General features: G+C 47.5%; 1 protein-coding gene across 1 annotated transcript in view; it reads left to right on the forward strand.

The window, feature by feature from the left end:
* The window catches only part of OGA (O-GlcNAcase), an 867,474-nt gene that overhangs the window by 238,079 nt on the left and 606,627 nt on the right, over positions 1–22,768 (forward strand). The gene's annotated exons all lie outside the window — the stretch shown is intronic.

The raw sequence follows: 22,768 nt of genomic DNA on the forward strand, positions 1-22,768 counted from the left end.
TACAGAATTTCTTATGCGATTGCAGCTTACGTTTCCGCAAGGCTTTGTGTGTCAGACTGGCAGAAGACTGGTGCCACACGTTCTGGGGGAATAAGCTACAACTGAGGCTACGGGCGTCGTGCGTCCTACTTATAACATCCAGTTATGTCGGCCATCAGAGGAGGTCCTTGACGGCGGCGTATCGATGCAGGACGCAGATGCCGAAAATTTTCCGAAGCAGCACAGCTGTGGTGATTATTGTCATAGATAGGGAATACGTCGTCGGACCATCCCATCGAAAGAACGTTATCTGGTAAGAGTAACTTGTTCTTCCAAAACCATCAAGGACCACATTGACACCCTCGCTCTGACGTCTGCAACCACTCCTTTGCCACTTTGCCCCTCCCCCTGAAGCACTTTCTTGTGCACTCTCTTAAGAAAGCCTCAGCCGACCCCGCAGTGCCCAGATAATTATCGCCCGGTCTCTGCCTTAATGCCAGTAAGGTGGAGATTCTCCTCATCGGCACACAAGCACCCTCCTTTCATGTCACTCTAGCCGGCCTCTCTTGGCCCTCTTCTTGCTCCCACCTGTGAGGCTAAGAACCTCAGGGTTATCTTCGACTCCACACTCCATTTCTCCTCACATCTCTGGTGTCTCTAAGAAGTCAAAGTACCAACTTCACCTCCTCAGAGGTATTAGTCCTTTCCTCTCCTTCCCCCAGAAGCTCACTGTCTCTAGAGCTCTGCTTCTCTAGGCTGGATTACTGCAATAGCCTCTTTCAAAATCTGCCTGCTTCTGCTCTCTGCAACTCATCCAGTATTGGACTGCAAGGCTTGTCGTTGGCCTCAAGCCCAGGGATCGTATCTCTCCCGCACTGAAATCTCTGCATTGGCTCCCTGTGGCTGCAAGGATGAAGTTCAAGACCCTCTGCACTGTCCACAAGGCCTTCTTTGGCCTGGGTCCTTAATACCTCCAACTTGCTCTTCGTAAATACCTTCCCACTCGAGCTCTTTGCTCCTCCAACTCCCTCATGGTCAGTCTCTTCTCCAAGCAACTAGTTGGTGGTATATCTCTGTTTGGCTGGGGCCTCCCTCTGGAACAGCCTCCCGCCTCTCTGAAACTGGAGGAGAACCATCTCCGGTTCCGGATGCACCTCAAGACTTTTCTCCTTGCTTCTGCCTTCTCTTCCTCTCCCCTGCTGATTTCCTGTCTGATACTGCACTGGTCACCTGGCTACCCTCCGATTTTCAGACCCTGGTCCCTTGCCGCCCAGTTGCACACCCCAGTGCCTCCCGGCAAACCTTGCACTTGGATCTGCATCTGTAACCCTACACTCCCACCTCACCCCCCCCTCCCTGCACTTTTGGACACCTGCTGTCTGCACTTACCCTTGCACCTGCCAGCCACACTTCTTGTTATTGTTTTTATCCCATGTACAGCACTGCCCTCTCCCCTTTCCCCTTGCACTTTTCCTCTTCCCCTGCACTTTCACAATCTCAATGTCACTTGCCTAGTAAGATCGTTGTCTCTGTCCTTCCTCTGTTCCTCGTGACTTGAAACACTTGTGTATAGGCGTGTTACAAATGCCAAATCGTATATCATATCGTAGTAGAACTTGCTTGTCAGTTGGCTCCTGGATGGTTACACTGATTGTCAATTGCTCATGGGCCACCAAATGTCACTCCTGGTGATAATCATAGCCCCTGCCCTCTATTTTGGAACCTACCACATGGGTTTGAGGATCTGTTAACCGAATTTCAGTTATTCTCTAAGTGTATCGGGCGCCTCCTGGATCATGCCCCTGCTATCCTTTTTAGGATGATATCTCTTTACCCTGTGTTCAGATTGTCAGACTTTTGAGGCCTTCTCTATGGCTCAGATAGAGCAACCTACTTCCTACTTTTCTTACAGGGTGTTTCATTAGTTATCCTGACTCCCCAATTGATAGAATAGCTGAGCAGCCAAAGCGGGTCATCAAAAGGTCAAAGAAGATATAAAGGTACGGTAAGCATTTATTTTACTAATACAGAATAAGAGAATGCCCAAATACATTCTGCATAGTAAAGTTGTACAAAGTAAGAACTAACAAATAACACGATTAAGTAGCTTTTCAAATTGGTTGTAAACCAAAATTAACTTCCAGGATCTTCAAAGTTTCAGTTATGCCTACAAAGTCCATTTGGAGCCTCAAGACAAGAGCCCAAATATCCAGGTGGATGAGTGTGGGCAACAAAGTCCAGTCACCAAGCACAACTTGCTAGACTCTTGGATGGAAGCACTGCAGACTTGATTGGGGGGCACCGGCTTTGAGTGCTGTATTCAATTCTCGATGGACAGGATTCAGCACAGGAGCCCTGCAACCTCACAACTGAGCTGGTTGGCAGTACCCCTGTGCTTTGGGATCCTTCCATCTGTTCAACCAGAATTTGTCTACTAGTAACATGAATGACAGGCCAGCTTCTGAGTCACTGAGCAAGATGCAATGATAGCTGTATACTCCACCCCTGCCCCATATAGTCTCAATGTTGGATTGAGCCCATTTCTTAGACCAGCAGTCTGGTGAGGCCTGATATGCAATTGGTTCCAATAGCTGGCTACAAAGTCTTTGGAGCTTGAGAAAGCCATGGACCCCCTGCAATTGCCCTGTACTTTTATTGGCCAGAACGTGTTCAGGTGGCAGCAACTAGATTTTGCGGGAAACAAGACTGATCAAACCGGGAAGGTGCTGATCTCCCTCCTTTAGCCAACAAAATTGGTTAAGAGAGTAAGGAAGTTGTCTAGTGAGTAAACTAAACATGTTCAAACACCCTTATACCTAATCTAGTTCCAGCTTCTCCACTTTACAAGCATGGCCTGATCTTGGGTTTTTCAATTTAGTGCTCTGTATTCCCATTTCCTTATTTGACAAGTATTGGTGATTTAAAAAAAATAAAACCTGCTCATCCATATAATCCATTAAATTAAATGTAAAAAATAGCAAACTTTGGAACATGAAGATCCAAGATCTGAGCCAAGGAGATGAGTAGTGTGGATAACAAAAGGGGACAGAAAAGCAAGTCAAGCTTTTGATATACTTCATGAAGGGTGATGTAACCAGGAAGAGGCATGTGTGTGATAGTGTGGGTGCGTGTTCGTCTCCTGAAAAGCTACGTAGCCAAAACTTATTGAAGGTTGTGTCTGTTATCACTTGCATGAGGATTGGCATTTAGCTTGGTATAGTATGTTGAGGCCTGAAGTGATTGGATAGGCACAAAGTGTGAGAGTCACCCACTAAAGAGAAGGCCTTGATTTGGATTGGGTTTATCCTTTTATGATATATTTTATTTGTATCCCGCTCATACAGAAGTGTTTCAGAGTTCGACAAGGCAAGGGAGGGGAACAGGGGAGAACACAACAACGATCTTACTAGACCCAGTGACATTCAGAATGCATTGGAAAGGGAAAAAGTGCATGGAAGGGGGAGAGTGGAAAGTGTGGAGCAGGGGAGAGCAGATAAATATGTAAAAATAAATGGATAATGGGGGCAATAAACGGTGGTAGTGCAGCCAGCAAGTTGCAAGTGCTGTGTTTATGGCAGCAGACTGGGTAGGTCTGATAAGTGCAGAAAAAGAAGAAAATAGGGGGGGGTTGGGGGACCGTATGGGTACACAGTCCCCAGTGCAAGGGGTGGCCAGGAGGCAGTGCAGGAGGGTGGCAGGGTGAGCAGGTACCTTTGGACAGAGGGTGGCCAGGTGCACAGTGCCAAGAGAGCAGATCAGCAAGGGAGGAGGGGAGCGAAGGCAGAAGCAAAGAGGAAGGAAGGTCTTGAGGTGCTTCCGGATCCAGAGATGGTTCTCCTCAAGTTTTAGAGTGGCGGGGAGGCTGTTCCAAAGGGAGGCCCCACCCGAAGACGGAGATCTACCCCAGCTCGTTTCTTTGAAAAACGACTGACCCTGAGGGAGTTGGAGGTAGAGGAGCGAAGAGCTTGAGAGGGGAGGTATTTGCAGAGGGATAGCTGAAGGTATTTTGGACCCAGGCCCTGGAAAGCCTTGTGGACAATACAGAGGGTTTTGGATTTAATCCTTGCAGCCACTGGAGAGATCTCCAAGCTGGAGATATACGATCCCAGGGCTTGCATCCTTCGACAAGTCTTGAAGTCCTGTTCTGTATTAGTTGCATAGGACGGAGAGTAGAGGCAGGTAGTAGAAAGAGGCTGTAGACCAACCTTGAGAGAACCAGAGCTTGGGAGATCGTGAACCTCTGGGGAAAGGCAGAGTACCTCTGAGGAGGTGCAATACAAAGTTTGACTTTTTAGAGACCTCAGATGTGGGAGGAGAAGGAAAGTGTGGAGCCAAAGATGATCCCGATGTTCTTGGCCTCGCAGGTGGTGGAAGGTGGGCCAAGGGAGGCTGGCTAGAGATTGAGGGGAAAAGATGGTGAAGGTGTGCTGATGAGGAGGATCTCCGTCTTGCTGGCATTCAGACAAAGATTGTTGGCGTTACACCAATATTGAATGGCTGTTAGGCAATCAGAGATGAGAGAGAGGGAGAGGAGGTGGCTGAGGGCAGCCTGAAAATGAGCGGTCGTCGGCGTAGCACTGGAAATTTAAGCAGAAAATGCCAATGCAGTGGGTTACAGTTGCCAGGTATTGGTTGACAAGCTGGGGCGAGAGGTTAGACCCCTGGGGGACACCACAGGTAGAGAGGAAGATAGATGATAGGAAGGGCCCCAGTTGGACCTCGGAGGGTTGATCAGAGAGGAAGGAGGTCAGCCAGGCCAGAGCCTGATCAGTGATACCCAAGTTATCACAGATGGTTGCGCAGGATGGTATGGTTGACCATGTTGAAGGCAGAAGAGAGATCGCGTAGGATGAGGACAGAGGGAATGTTAGAGTCCAGGTTTGCGAGCAGATCTTCAGGAGAGCAGTTTCCATGCTTCTGGTCGCTCTGAAGCCAGACTGGTGGTCATGGAGACAGCCATCAGAATGAAGGGTGGCAATGTGGTCCTTGATGGTTTTAGAGCAACAGGGATGAACCTGTTTTGACAAGGCTTTCATAGATCAGACTTGTCTAGCGACCTCATCAGGAGAGAAAAGAGGAAAGGAAGAGAAGGAGGGTGGGGGGGAGGTTAAAGGGGGGTGAGCAAGCACAGACAGAGGAACAGGAGGAGGAGGAGGAACAGGAGGAGGACGACGAGACACAGACGGTGGCAGGGTTGGCAAACTCCTTGCAGATTTTAAATAGTTCGGCCTTTACCCAATTGGAGCCAGAGAGAGGTTGAGACTGTCAGGCTTGCGCATGAGGCAACCAACCCATGTAGTCTAACGGGCGAGTGTAATTGAATATCCATCAAGGATAGGGGCAGCGTATTGTATGGGTGCCCTGTGGTATGGCACCCAAAGGCACATAGTAGTACAAATACCCCACACTCGCTTCAACCCTATTGGTGGTGCTCCTGTATCTGGTATAGCACCCAGATGCACAGGACAGTACAAATACCGTAACTGTGAAGTTGCTATTGAACAATATGGTGTAACGCCCTATAGCACAGGGCAGTACAATGCCTCACAACCACCCAGAATTGTGCAGTTTTTGTATGTGCCCTATTGTATATTACCCAGAATCATAAAGGCAGAACAAATTCCCCACATTCTCCTCCAACTGTGCAGCTGATATGTCTGAATTTTGTGACCAGAACAGCAATACACCATTGCTCTTCCTCATTGCCATTCTAATCCAGCTGAGAAAGTTGGAATGGGAGATGTGCAATACAAAGTAGCCTGTAAATTGCTGAAAATGAGCAACACAGCATCTGAGTGCACAAGATCGGATATTTCTTTCTCAAAGCCTGGACGGACTACTGTGTAATTTGGGGCTACAGTTGTGGAATGCTGCCGGAGGCTTTATCGAAATCACTGGAAAGCAATGCATTTTTGGCGCACAAACGAGTACAAAATGTAACATTGGTAACGGAGCGGTGTACATGGGTCCTTGACAATGGGGTTGGAGAATGTGACTTGACTACCAGATGTTGCAGGGAAGGTGAACGCAAAAACCATGGACAAGGACAGGCCAGAATAACATAGGAACAGGTTGGTGGAGGAAATGGTAAATTAAGGATTGAGGGGTCACAGGAAAGTGCTGTAGGGATTGTCTGTGAGGTGTTAAGGATTTATCAGGCGACACACACCTTGGTCTCGGCCTAGCATGCAGCGCACAACTGAAACGCTTATTTTTTTACATTAGATTCAATATTGAGATGGTAGACCACTCAAATATCACACCCACTTTTCAAATACCCCAGGTCACAATGGACCCTGAATCAGGCTGGTTGGTAAAATATAATATTTATTTGAAAATTCAAAAGCAATCATGCACTTAATAATATGGGGCAGCAATCGCCAATGGGGTGATAATAACAATAACAATGATAAGATGAGCAAAGCCCTGGGTTTAACTCACTAGAGGAACATATGCACAGCAGAATTGGAGCACTTTTGGTTTAGGTAAGATAGCACTTATGTTGGAGTTTCCCCCTGCAATGTTCCCTGAACCCACAAATAATCAATTCTGAGTGGATAAACAGAAGCAGCAGGTAATCGGGAATGACAAATGGGAAACAGAATTCAAATCTGACCTTCTCTCCCCAAATAAGAGAAAATTTAAACCCCTTGAAATGTTGTAAAATGACACTCGGAAATGGACAATTAAATAATGAATGTGTGTTAAGAACCTTGAAGCAAATATAATTCCTCACTAAAGCAACAATGCAGTTACACTAACACTCGCAAAACATGTATTCCCAAAAGCATACAGTTCATGAGTGGCAGGGTTGAAACAGATTGTAGCAAAAGACACGTTGCAAGCTTTGCAAACCTTGCGATTCCCGCCTGAAATTACCCAAACGGTTTTTAATAAAAACAGGTGAAATACACTGATTACACTGGAAAATTGAGAGAATTATGGAAGATATTGAGGTTCGTTTTTAGGAAAATAGAGCAGAGAAAAGAGGAATTGCTTTTAAAATTGAAAGGCAAATCTCACTGAATCTAAATTTAATGGCTAAGAAAAGAGGAACGCTACCCGTGAATCTCAAAAGTTAAGCTGCAGTTGTAACCCTTCACGCAGTGTACCCCTTTTCTTAAAGGAAAGTTAATTTATTTAAACACAATATCACTAATGACTTAGAATCTATGCAAGACAGACATGAAGAGAAACGTGGCGCTAGCACATCAATGGCAGGATTGCAAGAATTATTGACAGTTTGAACAAGGTATCAGGATAAGGGTAGGGTGACTTGGAGAGTGGGATAAGAACAAAGACAAGATAGGCTATGTGTTTAGGTGGGGTGGCAATTGATACTCGGTCTTTTTTTTTGTTTTTGGATTTTGGACAGTCAAGGGTTCTGGTCACTACACGGCAGGTCGCCTGGCAAACAGCTGGGCAGTTCTAGTTACCGGTTAATACTTTGGACTGGCAATTCTGGTCACTGGATACTACAGGTCATCTGGATGGCACAGGTACCTCCTAGATGCAGTTAGTGGGATCAGGATGCTTCCCAAAAACGCCACAGCTCTCCCCTTGGTTATTTGGGGATTTAGTGTTTTTTTTAAATCTAGGCATTGCTGGAGCAGGATCAGCAATGCTTGGGTTTTGCAGTGGTTCCTGGAGTAGGGTCAGCACTGCTTGGGCCTTGTAGTTGGGATCTGGAGTCTGGATAGATTAAACAGGAACAGGACACCGGTGCAAGAAAATCAGGAAGAGTGTGTAGAGTCTTGTCAGGGAGCCTTATTTATAGTGCCTAATGACATCCTCAAAGTAGAGGCCGGGCAGGGTTAACTAAGCACACCCCTAAACTACTTGGATTGGACAGTGGTGCTAATATCTGCCTTGCTCTCAACTGGTTAGATTTCCAAGGGAATGATGTCTGGGTTATGAGGCGAGTTTTACAAGTCCAAAAACTCCCACATTTACTTTACTGAAAATCTGATTTTGCCAAAAATATACATTTACACATTGCAATCTCTTGGCAAATTATGCACACAGGTTACATATTTTGTGCAGCACATATCAGTCCAATCCTCAAGTCTGTGGGACCTTGTTTCGCCCTTCTGATATATTTTGGTAATTTTGAGCATGAAAGATTTGTCCTAAAATTTCATAAATTTTATACACCGATGCAAATTATCCCAAGGAATGCATGTACAAAAATGTATGTTTGCAACATTGATACTTTTCGATTTATTCTCAATACTTTCCCCTTTCTGTCCCCAATGTGTCAGTGAGTTCTACCATGTCTCTAAAGCAAGCATGAAAAATCACTTTCAAGCTGCGAAAAATTTTACAATTTTTCAAAGTCTTGCTGCAAAGATAGAAGTTATATTCCTGAAATGGTCTTGGGGAACAAAAGGCAGTCTGTTCCTGAGCCCATTTTTTTTCTTTTCTGTCCTTCCACTGCTGCCAACTGTCATTTCCTTTAGAGCAGGGTGGAGGTTTCTCCCTTCATTGAAGTTATATTTCCCCCTTCACACCTCTGGTTTCCTTCCCTGGGAGCTTCATTGTTTGGGTCCCAGCAGAGACAAAAGTCTGTTCAACCCTGTAATTATCAGGCGGGTGTCACTATCTGGAGGGGAAGGGGAGAAGGGGGGGGGAGAGGGAGAGAGACACCCCTAGACATACCTCCTTTTGGTGCCACCCCTCCAAGCAGAACCTGTTTTTCAACTTGCAGCTCCAGCCACCATATTTTTTTTTACCCTTTCATTTCTGATCTTAGAGGACGTTTAATCTGAGTATAAGTAAGATTCTACGGCAATGTGGAGAGGTGATTGCATCCATAGAGGTTTGAGCCCGTGTTTGCATAAACGAGGGGGGGAATTTTAGAGACTTTTTTTTTTAATCTATTCCCCTCCTCTTATTCTATGGACCCCCAAAACCTGTTTTGCTTTTTGTTTTTACACCTTGCCCTCCCTTTTTACAATGAAGTGAAGCCTTCAGCCTCACTTCATTGGGCTTTTCTCCCTTGTAATGGGGAAACTGACTAGTCCTTCCTACTCAGTACTGAGAAATTGTTTCCCTTTTCTTTTTAAATGTTATCCATTTTGGGTAACTTTTTCATGTTGCACAATGCATCTTACAATGCAGTGCATTGGGGGTACTTTTGAATCACCATAGACTACACTCAAATAATTGTTTGGTTACTTTTAAATGTGCCCAAGGACAAGCTGGTGGCAGCAGTTACATTGTTACTATTCTTTCTGCATTTCTAATTAGCCGTCTGGCATTTACCGCGTTTGGCTACTAACTGTGGCTAGTGTCCTTCCATGGCCGTGCTGCAAGGAATTTTGCTTGTTCTTTGGTAATTTTGTTGTTTGGCCGCCATGAGTCAGGAATTTCCTTTTATGGTCATGCACGTGCCTGGGAAATGATTGCTTTTCCGGGCTAGGGCAGGCCATGTGTGTTGCAAGCCAGGAAGTGGTTTGGGACTGGCTGGTCCCAAGCCACAAACTGGTTTCAGTATGTCTGGAGTGTATACGCGAGTTTCACCAACAGTGTTTCCTGATTAGACCACCACTGCTGGTGTGTGTGGGGGAGCATATCTATTGATTTGGTACTTGTTAGGACAGTTTTTCTAAAGTACAACTAAGTGCTTCATAAAACCATATCTGAGGCAGTTCACACCCCCCCCCCACACACCCTTAGAAGGCTGCACCATCTAAGAACATTTGGTAGCGTAGACCAAGCGCTGTAGCTTGGTACAAAGAAATTGTAGCATACATATGGTCCAAAGAAACACAAACACTATGTATTGTAAAAATGATTTATAAATAGGTGGAGTTCAAGATACATCTTGGGAAAGTTAAGTACTATCACATATATAAACAAATTATAAAAACCAACCTAATACTTAAGGTATACAAAGCAAAGACCTTATTTAAAATATACCTGAGCAGAGATTTGGAATACCAGAAGTAATTCAACGGCAACAATTCTCTATTAGTCAGAACATGGTGTTATTCACTTTCTCCAGCATGGGGTCTGGCATGGATTCACATGCTCTTGAATATTCCCCGTCGCCAGGGCGGGAATCCTCGGTAAAAGAAAAGTTTTTCTTTCACTTACAAACTATATTTCTCATCTAAACCAATCACTGTGCTCTGGATCATACTGCACCCATCTAATGAGTCCTCTCCCTAAGCCCCTCCTCTGGCAGTCATCTTCAGATTTTTACCACACGTTCAAGTGTTGGAAATCCTCAAGTTTTGCTCCGTGAGCTACTTCCACAGTTTTGAACAGAATACGTTTCTAGTTTTGTCGAAGAGCCCGTGTGCTCTTCTCTCCATCTGCCGTCATTTGGATCCATTTGTCAGTGAATTTCAGCGCCCCTCCAGGGCAAGGATAGTCAAAGTTTCGAGAAAGCCATCAGGCTTACTCCGAGCCTCTGGAGGAGAAGGAAGGAAGAAAGATCCCCCTTTCAAGCTCTGCACCAGATGCAGACTACGGAACATGTTTGTGGAGGACAAACGCCTTCAGTGCCTCTGTCTTCATCCGGACCACAAAGGAGGAGAGTGGGAGAGCTGCCTCGGCTTCTCCAAGAAAATGAAGGATCGGCACAGTAGACTGGTGGTGTGGCTAAATGCTGAGGCCTCTGCCTTGTGCCCCAAGCAGGGTCATGCCTTACCCAGGACTAGCTGGTCCAAGGAGTGGGCTTTTATGTCCTTTGATGGTGCCCCAAGATGAGGTTAAGCACCGCAAGTCCGGTTCCACCGGGGTCGCTGCGCAAGTGGGTCCCTCAATAGGTACGGCATGATCAACGTCACCATCCGCCTCCATTGCAGCCAGCAATCCAGCTCCTCTTCAAAGAGGAAAACGTCCAACCCGGCTAAGCTGTGGGAGAAGCCCGAGAAGCACAGGACGGAGGCAAAGGTGGCCAAAACTGCCCAAGTAGGCCCAGGCGGTGCAGGAGAAATCCTAGTCAATGATTGAGCTGGTGGCGGCTGTTGTCTCAGAGGCCAAACGGACTGACCCCTGTGAAGGGTAACCTCCTACTGCGCCCAGAATGTGCCTGCCTCTGAGGCGGAAGGCCTCAGTGGGGGTGGTGGCGAATCCTGCAGGTCCGCTGGAGCAGAGGATGATGTCACTGAGCCTGACCCCAAACCCTCAGGATGCAAAGTGTGAGGGGGTGGGCGCGATGAAGCCACAGGCCGTGCCCCAGGCCGTACCCCAGGCCATGGAAGTTTCCTCCACGGACGAGGACCTGGAGTCCCTGCACACGATCCACAAGGACGTCGAGGCATAAGATGACAGAGGTGGCAACAGTGACAATAGCGAGGGGCCTAGTGTTCCGACCACGTCAGCTCAGCTGAGATGCATCACTGGACATCCTATCGACCCTACACACTGTGGTGTCAGAAATCCAGAAAGGTCTCAGCGTCCCCTGATTAGCCGCCGGCTAAAAATAGGAAGTCCTATCCAATGCCCCTTTATCAACCTCCACATCAGTGTCAGGTGCCCACTCCCCAGTGGATACGGGAACGGACACTGCGACGACGGATAATAACATTGTCACAGGGGACGGATCGACGCAACCCAAGGTGTCCCCATCAGATGAGGTGGGGTCGTTTCATTCCATGGTCACCAAAGCTTCCAAGCTTTTCCAGCTTGCGCCAGAGGAAACCAAGAACAAGGGTTTTCTGTACCAGAGGCATGAGGCCAAGAGGAAGACCATCATGGCAGTACCCTCCTGGATGATGTGTGGGAGGGGGGCCTGGCTCTCGACGAATCGTTGCATGGCCCTGGCCAAGCGGGATAGACTGGAGAAAAAATACCGGGTACCGGAGGCCGCACCCAATTGTCTGCTGTCCCAACCATCGCCAGACTCGGCAACCGCGCGGAAGAGGTCATTGAACCCTGCCTAGTCCTCAGTCCCGCTGGACAGCGAGGGGAAGAAGTTGGATGTTATGGGGAGGAAGTTTATTTACACCGCAGCGTTGACCATCAAGGCGCCCAACGCACTGGTGATCCTGGCCAGGTACGACGCGGAACTGTGGTACAAGCTGAGCCCGATTGTGGAATTCCTTCCCGATGACAAAAGGTGGGAGGCGATCAACGTCTTCACGGAGTGTGAGGTGGCCTCAGACTATGCCATTGCAGTGGCGCTGGACATCGCCTACACAAGGTTCCGGCAGATGGGGAACGGTGTCTGCCTCAGTCGTCAAGGCTGGCTGAATGCCATGAATTTCCACCAGGAGGACCAGGCGAGGGCACTGGACATGCCCTTCGACCGTGATAAACACATTGGGAATCCTTGCAGGCCATCAGGGCGGATAAGGAGACGGCCCATGCCGTGGGCACTCTCCAGCAACACTGCTGTTCCTTTCATGCCTCTAGAGGCAAGTCGGGCAGGTCGATGAAAGGTTTCACCTCATCAAACCGCTAGCCTTACAGGTCTACAGAGGCCGCTACAAAGTCTACTGTGGAGGTGGTCAACACCGTCGCCTCCCTTGTGGTGGGACGCTGACCCCGAAGCAGGACTGAACCGGCCAAGACGTCCGGCCCACTCCCATGTACCCCGGTGGGAGACTGGATGGCAGGATCCGTCCGCAAGCAGGAGAAGATATCCAATAGATGGGTGCTGGACGCTCTCCCCCATGGACATACCCTGGAGTTTAAATGCAGGTGTCCTCTGGCCCGGCATGAGCAACACATCCCTGAACTCATAGAGGAGGTATGGCCAATGCTGCGGAAACGGGTGATGGAGCTGGTTCCACTGTGACTCCGGGGCTCCACAGTCTACTCCAGATACTTTTTAGTCAAAAGGAAAACCAGGGGCTGGAGGCCCATTCTGGACCTGCGACGTCTCTAGTACCTAAAGTCCCAAAAATTCAGGATGCTCACGTTGCAGCATGTGCTCGGCCAATTGGAAGGAGATTTTTTGGCGTCGCTGGACCTAGAGGATCACTGCTTCCACGTCCCAATTCACAAGAATCACCGAAGTTCCTACGCTTCGTAGTGCAGGGATGGCACTACCAGTTCAGGGCCCTCCCCATTTAGTTTGAAGTCAGACCTGAGAGTGTTCACAAAGTGCCTGGCAGCAGTGGTGGCCCGTCTGTGTCTATGGGGGATACACGTATACCCGTACCTGGACTGGCTCATTCCAGCCAGTTCCTGAGAGTTGGCCATCTGACACATGGAGACGACCGTCCAGCTGCTGACGGATATGAGATTCTCCATCAATTATCCGAAGTCCTGCTTGATGCCATCGCAAAACACGCTGTTGCTGGGGGCCAGACTCCATACAGTCTCCTGCCTAGCGTCGCCCTCGGCGAAGAGGGTAGCGGCCATTCTGGGGAAAGTGTAGCGACTGTTGTCACTGAAGACCTCCACAGTGCGGCCCATCGAGTCGCTTCTCGGCATGTCTTGCATCTACCTTATCCGGCTCTGCAGGTTACGGATGTAACCTTCAGGAGTTAATGGACGCTCGCTTGGTTCAGGTGTCCGGAAGCTTCACGGACAAGATCCCGCTTGACGAGGAGTTCCGTCGGGCAATGCAGTGGTGGGGCGGGGCGTTCACTGCAATGTTGCTCAGGGCATAGGGTTCCACACCCCCCTCCCCGTTTCAGGAGACGGTCACCACGGATGCTTCCCTGGAAGTCTGGGGAGCCCACACCAGACGTCTGCACGCCATAGGCCTGTCAGGCGGAGGAGAAGGATCTTCACATCAATATCCTGGAGCTGCGGGCAGTGTTCTGGGCCCTCAAGTCATTCCTTCCGTCCCTGAAGGGGAAAGTGGTGAGTATATTCACGGACAACACAACTACGATGTTCTACATCTCTGAAGAGGCGCAGGACTTGTGGCATTGGGCTGTCGGACAAGACATGTTCCTCATCCCCTTTCAAATGACGGAGTCAAGAACCCAATCGCCGACCCCCTCAGCAGGGAGTTGCACTCCTGCCACGAGTGGGAACTTTGGCAGACCAGGTGGAATGCATCTGCAGCATGTGGGGCAGGCCCCAGATCAATCTGTTTTGTGACAGTGGCGAACTCCAAATGCCAGATGATAACACCAACTGGGGAGCATGGGGGAGACACGTTCTCCTTCCCGTGGCAATGCCTGTTTCTGTATGCGTTCCTTTCATTGCCTCTCCTACTGTGAGTCATCAATCAACTCACAGTACCGATGCAGGATAATACTCATCGCCCTGGGGTGGCCGAGGCAGATTTGGTACCCAGACCTTCTCAGCCGGTCAGTGTCGCCTCTGGTCAAGCTGCTGGTGGTCACAGATTTTCTCACAGAGAAAAGGCGCAATCCTGCATCACAACCCAGGATTGCTGAACCTGAGGGCTTGGCTCCTGCAGCCCTAGAGTTTAAAGGATACGATTTGCCGGCGGACTGCATGGTGGTCCTTGCCAAGGCCAGAGCGTTGTCAACTTTGAAGTGCTATGGTCACAAGTGGAAGCATTTCGCTACGTGGTGCCGGTCGCAGAAGATCACCCCTCTGAGGGTCACGGCCCTGCATATTCTTCCATACTTGTTGTCCTTGGCCAAGGAGGGGCTGGCGCACACCTCGATCAAGTTGCACCTGGCGGCTATCTCCCGCTACACCAGGTCTACTGGAACAACTGCTCTGGTCCCATCGTCTCATCAAGCAGTTTCTCAAAGGACTGTTTCGATCTTTTCTGCCGGTGAAGGTTCCTGCCCTGGCGCGGGAACTAAATGTGGTGTTCTGACAAGGCTCATGGAGCCCCGCTTCAAGCCTATGCATCAGGCCCCTCTCGTTCACCTTGTGGAAAAAACGGCTTTGCTTGTGGCCATCCCCTCTACCAGGAGGGTGGGATGAGATCCAGACCCTATCCTGCAAACAGCCATATCTGACTTTCCACGAATCGAGGGTGGTGCTGCGGACGCACACCTCCATCACGAAGGTTCTGTCGGAATTCCAACTCAACAAGTCTTTGGTGTTAACCTGTGTTTTTTCCGAAGCCTTTGTCACCGGCTGAAAGGGCATTGCACACGCTGGACATTGCTTGTGCTCTAAAGTTCTACGTGACACGCACAAAGAGTTTTTGGAATGCTTCCCAACTGTTTGTGAACTTTGGTCCTGTGAAGCATGGGAAGGCCTTGTCCAAAGCTTCCATCTCAAGGTGGCTCTCCGGCTGCATCACGCAGTCATCGGTTGGCGAACTGATCGCTACCAGGCCGTCCGAGAGACCACTCCACCAGAGATTGCTGCGACAACGGCATTCCTGTCTGGTGTGACCCTGCTGGACATGCAGGGCTGCTAAGTGGAGGTCTGCGCGCACCTTCAGAGTTCTACTGCGTTGACAGGTATTCCACGGTGGAGTCCAGAGTTGGCCAAGCAGTTCTGCGCAATCTGTTCGCTTGAGGTGAGCCTATTCCAGAGGTAAGAGTAATTGCTTCTGTTTGTGTAAGGTTGTACCGCTATGTATTCTTCATTCATGAGAATGTGAATCCATGCCAGTCCCCGTGCTGGAGAAGGAACACGTTACCTACCTGTAACTATTGTTCTCCAGCATGGGTCTGGCATGGATTTACATGCGAACCCTCCCTCCCCTCAGTGACTCTTCTTGGTCATACTGCCACTTTATGTGCGTACCAAATCTGAAGATGGCTGCCAAAGGAGGGGCTTAGGAAGAGGACTTCCATTGTCTGGGGGCAGTATGACTCTGAGTACAGTGATTGGTTTAGAGGAGAAATAAAGTTTGAAAGTGAAACTGTTTTTTCTTTTACCGAGGATTCCTGGCCTGATGGCGGGGAATATTCATGAGCATGTGAATCCATGCCAGGCCCATGCTGGAGAACAATAGTTACAGGCAAGTAACTTGTTCCTTCAGAATCACTTAATTAGACCACCTCTGTTGCAAGTAAATATGTTGCAACATATGTAACTTTCTTCTATCATGAATGGATACAGTTGCAACCAGATATTTTTAAGAACACAGTTCAGAGATCGTAATATAACTCATACTTTTGAGAGGGGCCTTAAGCTACTCATGGACAAGTATTAACCTAATAAACTATTTTAGAAGTGCACTAAAGCAATTCAAGGAAAGCATAACCCAATAGTACTGTTTCAGAAGAGCAACAGCTATTCCAGGTCATTAGAACCTATGGGTATATTAACGTATTACACTATTTCGATTCTACTTTTCAGAAGTGTAGAATACACTTCCAGGGTAAGTAAGAACTCTTAGCAGACTTTTAAGAAGGCAATAAGCAGTTCAGGGTATGTAAGGACCCATATACTTTCCAGAGGGGCTGCAAGCAACTCAGACAAGTATTAACTCCAAGAATGTTTAAGAAATGCATTAAAGCAAATCGGGGAAAGCAAAACCCAGTAGTACAGTTATTCAAGCTAGGTAAACCCTATTGGTAAGCTTTTAGTCTTCAGTTAAGAATAATAAAGTATGAGCACAAATTATATTTTTAGAAGAGTGAAACACTATTTTAAAGAAGCAACTTAAAGGTAAGCAGAAACCTTTTGACACTTTGTAACTTATTCTTTTACAGAGATAGTTACCACACTAACTTCTTTAGCAACTACACTTGTATTTTCAAGACAGAAGCCTTATATTTTCAAGTCCTTCACTATTCTAGAGCATGTTTTCTCAAGAGGGACTCCAGTGGTCTAAGAGTAAGCAAGTCAGGATATGGTTCAGTTGCAGTAAAGTCAGAGTTCCAGAGCATATATTTTCAAACAAGTAAGTATTCACTTTGGAGTTAAGTGTTCAGGGACTTCACAGAAGACTCCTTATAGGCGTTCCAGCATCGGGCCCGGGCGAATGTTATGGGCAAACTCCCAAACACACAAATCACCCCCTCAGCCTCACAGGATATATACAGGACGTGAGGTAAGTATTAACCAAGTCAACACAGTTCCTTTGCAGAAAAGAAGAGCTCCTTGGTGGATGGCTTCAGGCTGCGGCAGCACAGGACCGAGTCCCTGGAATCTCGGTCTGGTGACGAAAAGAAACCGACACTGAATTGGAACTTGCAGGAGCATGCATAAGAGAAGGATTCCCACAAAGGATTAATCAAGGCGTCAAGGCTTCTCGTGGCCCTGTGGGTTTGGCTCCCTTTTACAGGAACCAGATGAACGAATATCGCCGGCCGGATTCTCTTCACTCTCACGGTCCTGCACTTTGGTAAGGGTGTTAGGACTGATTTTCTATGCTGTGGCTTGATGGACAGATGAATAGAAGGCCAACCTATATTGTGACCGGGACAACTCTGGGGAGCCATAGCCAAACCAGTTCAAGGTAGCATTGATGAGCAGTATAGGCTGTCTCAAGAGGTAGTGAGCTTGTAAAGGGTCCACAATGAGTAGTCGCAATGGGAATCACAGATTACACTTAGAAAGGATGTATAAAAATAGTTATTTATTTATGGCCAAAAATCTCTATGAAAAATGACTACTAACAGGTAGAAGTATCACTCAACACTAATGCTAGATTACATATATACAGTCACTGAAGTAGGGCATAACACAAATCAAACCCCTGTTAAAGAAAGTGCAGATTAGGGTATGTACTGCAGGTCCACAGAGTTAGCCCTAACTTCAAAAGTCCTTCCCTAAATTGTCTGGGGCCTTATGGCCAAAGGTTCAGGAAAGTACTGACAGTTTCTGATGCAGAAAAAAAATCAAGGTAGGCTTTCTGGGGTCCAGTGAACTGTTCCATGAGTTAGGATAATGTATTCTTACTAATAGAAGTAGCAATGGCCAAGCCTAAGCCTAGCAATGGTTTTATGAAAGTTAGCAAAACTTTTAAAGGGATTTTAGGGGCAGATAAAGAACCACTGTAACTTGCCCCCCATACTCTATTCTTCCCAGGACTTGGCAGGTCAATGGAAGGTCCGAAGTTGCTTTTCCCACAGTCTGCCTCAGTCCTTGATTCACAGGGGTTGCAGGTTCGAGATGATCTCTGGTCGGTGTCTTTCACTGGTGCAAGGACTCTCAGATGAAGGATGCAGAAAAGCATGATGCAGGACCCCTCCCAGGACTGGACTTGAGGCAGGTAAGCTGTTTTGGACGGTGGTCACTGCAGCACAGCCACGCAAAGGGCCTTGTCACGGTCAGATGTTCCCTGCTACCTCGGGTACCCTTGATATTAGGACTCCAAAATTTTGCTGAGGTAAGTCTTTTATGAGTGGCTGAGGAAAGTTCCAGGCCTCAACTCGGAAACTGCAATGTGGGTAGCCGGCAGCCCAAACTCAGAGCTGGCCAGCCACAGGACGGTTCCGGGATACTTCCGAAGGCTCTTCTTCGCAGGATACCGAGCAGATGTCGGGAATGGATGTTCCCTCCACTCCAAGGGTCGCAGCTCCCACACTGGAGTGCTGAACATCGCAAGTAAGCCAGGGCTCCACGAGGAAAGCAGCAGAAGTTGGTCGCCAGGCAGCTCGGTGACGCAACAGGACTCAACTTTTTTAAAAAATGTTTTAAAAGACAATGGCAAACTAGCACTGCTCTTATTGCTTGATCTGTCAGCAGCTTTTGACTTGGTCAACCACCAAACGCTTTGCCACCACCTGAAATCTGCAGCTCACTTTTCTGACGGAGCCACTGCCTGGATCAGCTCCTTCTTGGCTAACACAACCATGAGGGTCTTATCTCCTACTGACTCGCCGGAACCCTCACCAGTCCCGTGTGGTGTCCCGCAAGGCTCTATAATGTATTTACGAAGCCCCTTTTCGATATCCTTGACTATCTGGGTGTCACGTATACTAATTATGCGGATGACACCCAGATACTCATTCCTATCTCTGGCGACTATGAAACTGATAGCAAAACCCTCAATGAAATATATGCAGTAATACAAGCGTGGATGGCACACCATGGACTTTGTTTCAATGACGAGAAAACAGAATTGATTATCCTTGGTACACACACTAAACTAAAAAAACTAAATACTGCTTTCAAATCGTTCACTATTGATGGTAACCCCTTCCCTATCTCTAATAATAATAAAACCCTTGGTATCTACCTCGATGCCACATTATCCTTCACCAAACAAACCAATGCAGTAGCGTCTTCAGCCGCCTACACATGTAAACTTATTACCGCATGTAGGCCATTTATCTCCACTCCCAACTGCATTACTCTTGCTAGAACGTTAGTCTTGTCCAAAGTAGATTATTGTAATGCCCTCTACTTAGGCACTAGCCGCAAAAATATTCACAAACTACAAGTAACTCAAAGTAACGCCATTGGGGCAGCCCTCAACATCCCTAAGAAGTCGCATATCTCTGAGACTAGACGTAATCTGCCTTGGCTCCCAATAGAGCACAGAATATCCCTCAAAGTTCTTGCCCTTACCCACAAAGCCATGGCTAACCTCGCACCATCCTACATCTCTAACCAACTTACTCCACACACATCTACAAGACCACTTAGAACAGCTCAAGTTAACACTATGTCTATACCAAGATTCAAACTCCATAACTCGGGAGGAGTTAGTTTCCCTGTACAAGCCTCAAAGCTATGGAACACACTACCTGTTCCAATCAGGTCTGTAACCTCCTTCAAACTATTTAAACGCAACACCAAACGTTGGCTTCATGACCTGGACACATTGACAGCTTAACATCCTAGAGCTTAGATTTATTGCCTACCCACTGTACATATTGTAAATAATATTACTATCTGTCTCACCTTCGGCCCACCGCCTTAATTGCAAAATGTATGCTTGTACCTGTAATACCAATGTATGTATTTATTTGTTACTGCAACTATTGTAACTGTTGCCTACTGCTTGCTAATTTAACTGTACTCTTATGTAACATGATCAAAAAACTTGCGCGCCCGTATGCCCCTGGCCCTGGTTGCGCTTTATAAATAAACCAAATACAAATACAACTGCTGCAGTCAGACTTAATTAGGAAGAATTCTCATAAATGTGATAATTCCCTTCACCTTAGAGACCCCCAGCAACTTTTCTGGATTTTGAGGACTTGATTTTTTTACTTAGAGAGAGTGTGAGCCTTTTTTGTCCCCACTCATGTATTTTGATGTGTGTTTTACTCTTGTGTTCTTTGATTATGGAGTTTTAGACAACACCATAGGCGGCATCTTTTCATTTGTCACATAGCACCCTCAGTGCAGTGACACGGGGAAGCCTTTTAGGCTGTCCCCAGGTTTAAATACCTTCTCTGGGATAAACTACTGTTTCCCAGAGAAAATAAAGTGAAATTGACTAGTAAAGTCTTTCCAAATTCCTAGACCCAGCACACACTATCTTACAATAGAGTGCTGGAGAGGTTACTTAGTATCTCCTATGTCTAGAAACTCATGTAGCAGTCAAATGCTACCCTTTCCTCTCGTAATGGCTGGTGGCAGTGGTTTTACAACGAACTAGCATTGTCTTTCCCGACCGCGAACACCGGTAGTGGTAAATTGCGGGAGCCATGTTTTTCAAGATGGCATCTGAGCCTCCTTTGTTTAAACAAGTCAGTCTTTTTCGCCATTTTGTTTTGGAAAGGTCCTTCTAGAGTTTCTGTGTGCCAAACCAGGTTTGATCCATTTGTTCCTACGCCTTTGGCGTGCTTCAGGACTGAAGACCGCCTCTGGCGCCCGAGTGTCTGGGGTGGGCAGGAAGTGAGGGACGTGCCCGAAACTCTGTGTGCTTAGTCTCCTCGGAGACCCAAATGCACTCTGGCGTGATTGGCTGGCTGACTGTCCGGCAAGGACAGCCACCCTGCTGGGTGAGTGGCAGCTAGACTGGAATGAATGGGAGAAAACTGTTTAAAAAGTGAGTCTCTTGGCTTGGAAGGCAGAGTCGACCACTTGAGCGAAAGAACCGAAGACTAACTGGAAGAGGTTTGCCCGGTGAAGCCCTGCTGCAGGTCCGAATCGCCAAGGTCAAGGACGACTTCTCCCTTTCAGTTGGTGGAGCCAATCAAGTCTTAAGCCACCTGCATACCATTCTCGGAACTGGTTGTATTTTCCTCAGAGTGCTGCAGGAAACCGAATAGTCAGGGAGAAGGACACCAGTTTGTGCTTTACTACAGCTACCGGAATTGAAGATTTGCTTTTGCCAGCTTTTTGACCAGTCCCCGGGCAGTGCAGGAATACCCCAACGTCCTCCCTCTTGTCCCCACGACTGAGGCTCAGGAACAGCGAGATCTGCAGGAACTGCCAGGAACAGACTTCTTCAGCTGCATCTTTTTCTTCATTGTAAGGTACTGTGAAAACCTGACCGAGAGAACTTGCCTCTCACTGCGAAAGTGCTTGAAACTTTGCCAACTTTCAGGTTTAGTCTTCTTGTGACCCAACATATGAATCTTTTTTATGAACTACTGAGAACTTTGGCAATTACTTTTCCTCTTATCTTGTAGACCTGCTTTATCCTATACAAGACTTTAGCCCATTGACTTTGGCCTCACCTATTGCATTGAATCAACTCCTCTGGGGGAACTCAAACTATTTACACTGTTTCGAGTAACTGTAATATTCGTTTTTATTAACGTATGCGTTTTTTGCTCCTACTTCAGATGCTCTGAATGCCATTTTGCTCCTCCTTCAAAGTAGTTTAAAGGCCTCATAACCTGATATTGTGAAATATTGAAGTATATTTTTGTGTGATATAGATTGCCTCCTTCTAGTGAATGTCTTTTATAACTCACTGTGAAATAAATTAATAAGTGTTTTACCAAGAAATCTTGAGTATAAGAGTCTATTTGAATACTTGTAATTATAGACCTCTGTGTAACACCCTTACAGCTCACATTCGCTCAGACCTGGCCCTTATGAGAAAATGGGAAGGACACAGCATTTACACCTGGGGGGGGGGGGGGGGGACACATACGAAGATGGGGCCTTCAGAGAATTTGAGTCCATGGTAGAGAAAGAAGGCCTACCCAAAGGCCAATTCCTGTGGTATAGGAGAGCCAGGAAGGGGGCTAGGGCGCAATGGAAAAAGTGGCCGGCAGAACCTGAGACTGACCCACTACTAACACTACTGTACAATCTGGGGAATGGATGGAAACCAGTGTCCAGGCTCTATGCTCAATTAGCGGATAGGCCCAAACTTAAAAGTGATACACTGAAGCTGAAGTGGGGGGTGGACCTGGGAGACAGTATAACGGAAAAGGAATGGGAGAGAATCCTAGTATACCTGCTCCCACACCCCCCCCTCCCCCCCCCCCGAGAGAAGTGTCAAACGCCTCTTTCAAACTAATCCAATTACAGATCTATAACACCAGACAGGATAGCCAAATTCAGTAAGAACACAAACACCCTGTGACCGTGGTATAACTCAGAAGGGGCTGGATGGCTGCACATGTTCTGGGGGTGCCTTAAGATACATAATTTCTGGTTCAAAATACAACAGACCTGTAGAAGAGCGGGGTGGTGAGGTATGACTGGTCTTCGAAAGAGTGCGTCCTGGGGGCCTACCCAAGAATAAGTAAAGTGAGGCATGTAGTGAAACCCGCAGTTTGACAAGTGACACAGGGAATTAGCGCACTGGACAGGGGCAGAAACCACTGTATGGGGAGAGGGAGTGGCTAAATTTGGAGGCGAGGCAAGCCCTGCATATGAGGACTGGAAGGCTTAATCTGGGGCATGTTCCACCCATCGGACGACAAACCCCCGTGAGTGACTACTGCTCACTGGAAATGCAGTAGATTGACAGCGCCTGAACCCCAGCAACTGAGCAACTAGACCTGACAGAACTGGTCAGTACACAGCTCAAAGGTTCCTTGAGCCTGAACTGTTAGGCGGGCTGTGAGCCCCAGCACGATCACCTAGCAAGCGAAGCCTGGTTGTTTGGTTTGTTTTTGTACTGGTTATT

This window comes from Ambystoma mexicanum, chromosome 8 (genome assembly GCF_040938575.1).
Source record: "Ambystoma mexicanum isolate Mex_15411 chromosome 8, UKY_AmexF1_1, whole genome shotgun sequence".
Lineage (NCBI taxonomy): Eukaryota > Metazoa > Chordata > Amphibia > Caudata > Ambystomatidae > Ambystoma > Ambystoma mexicanum.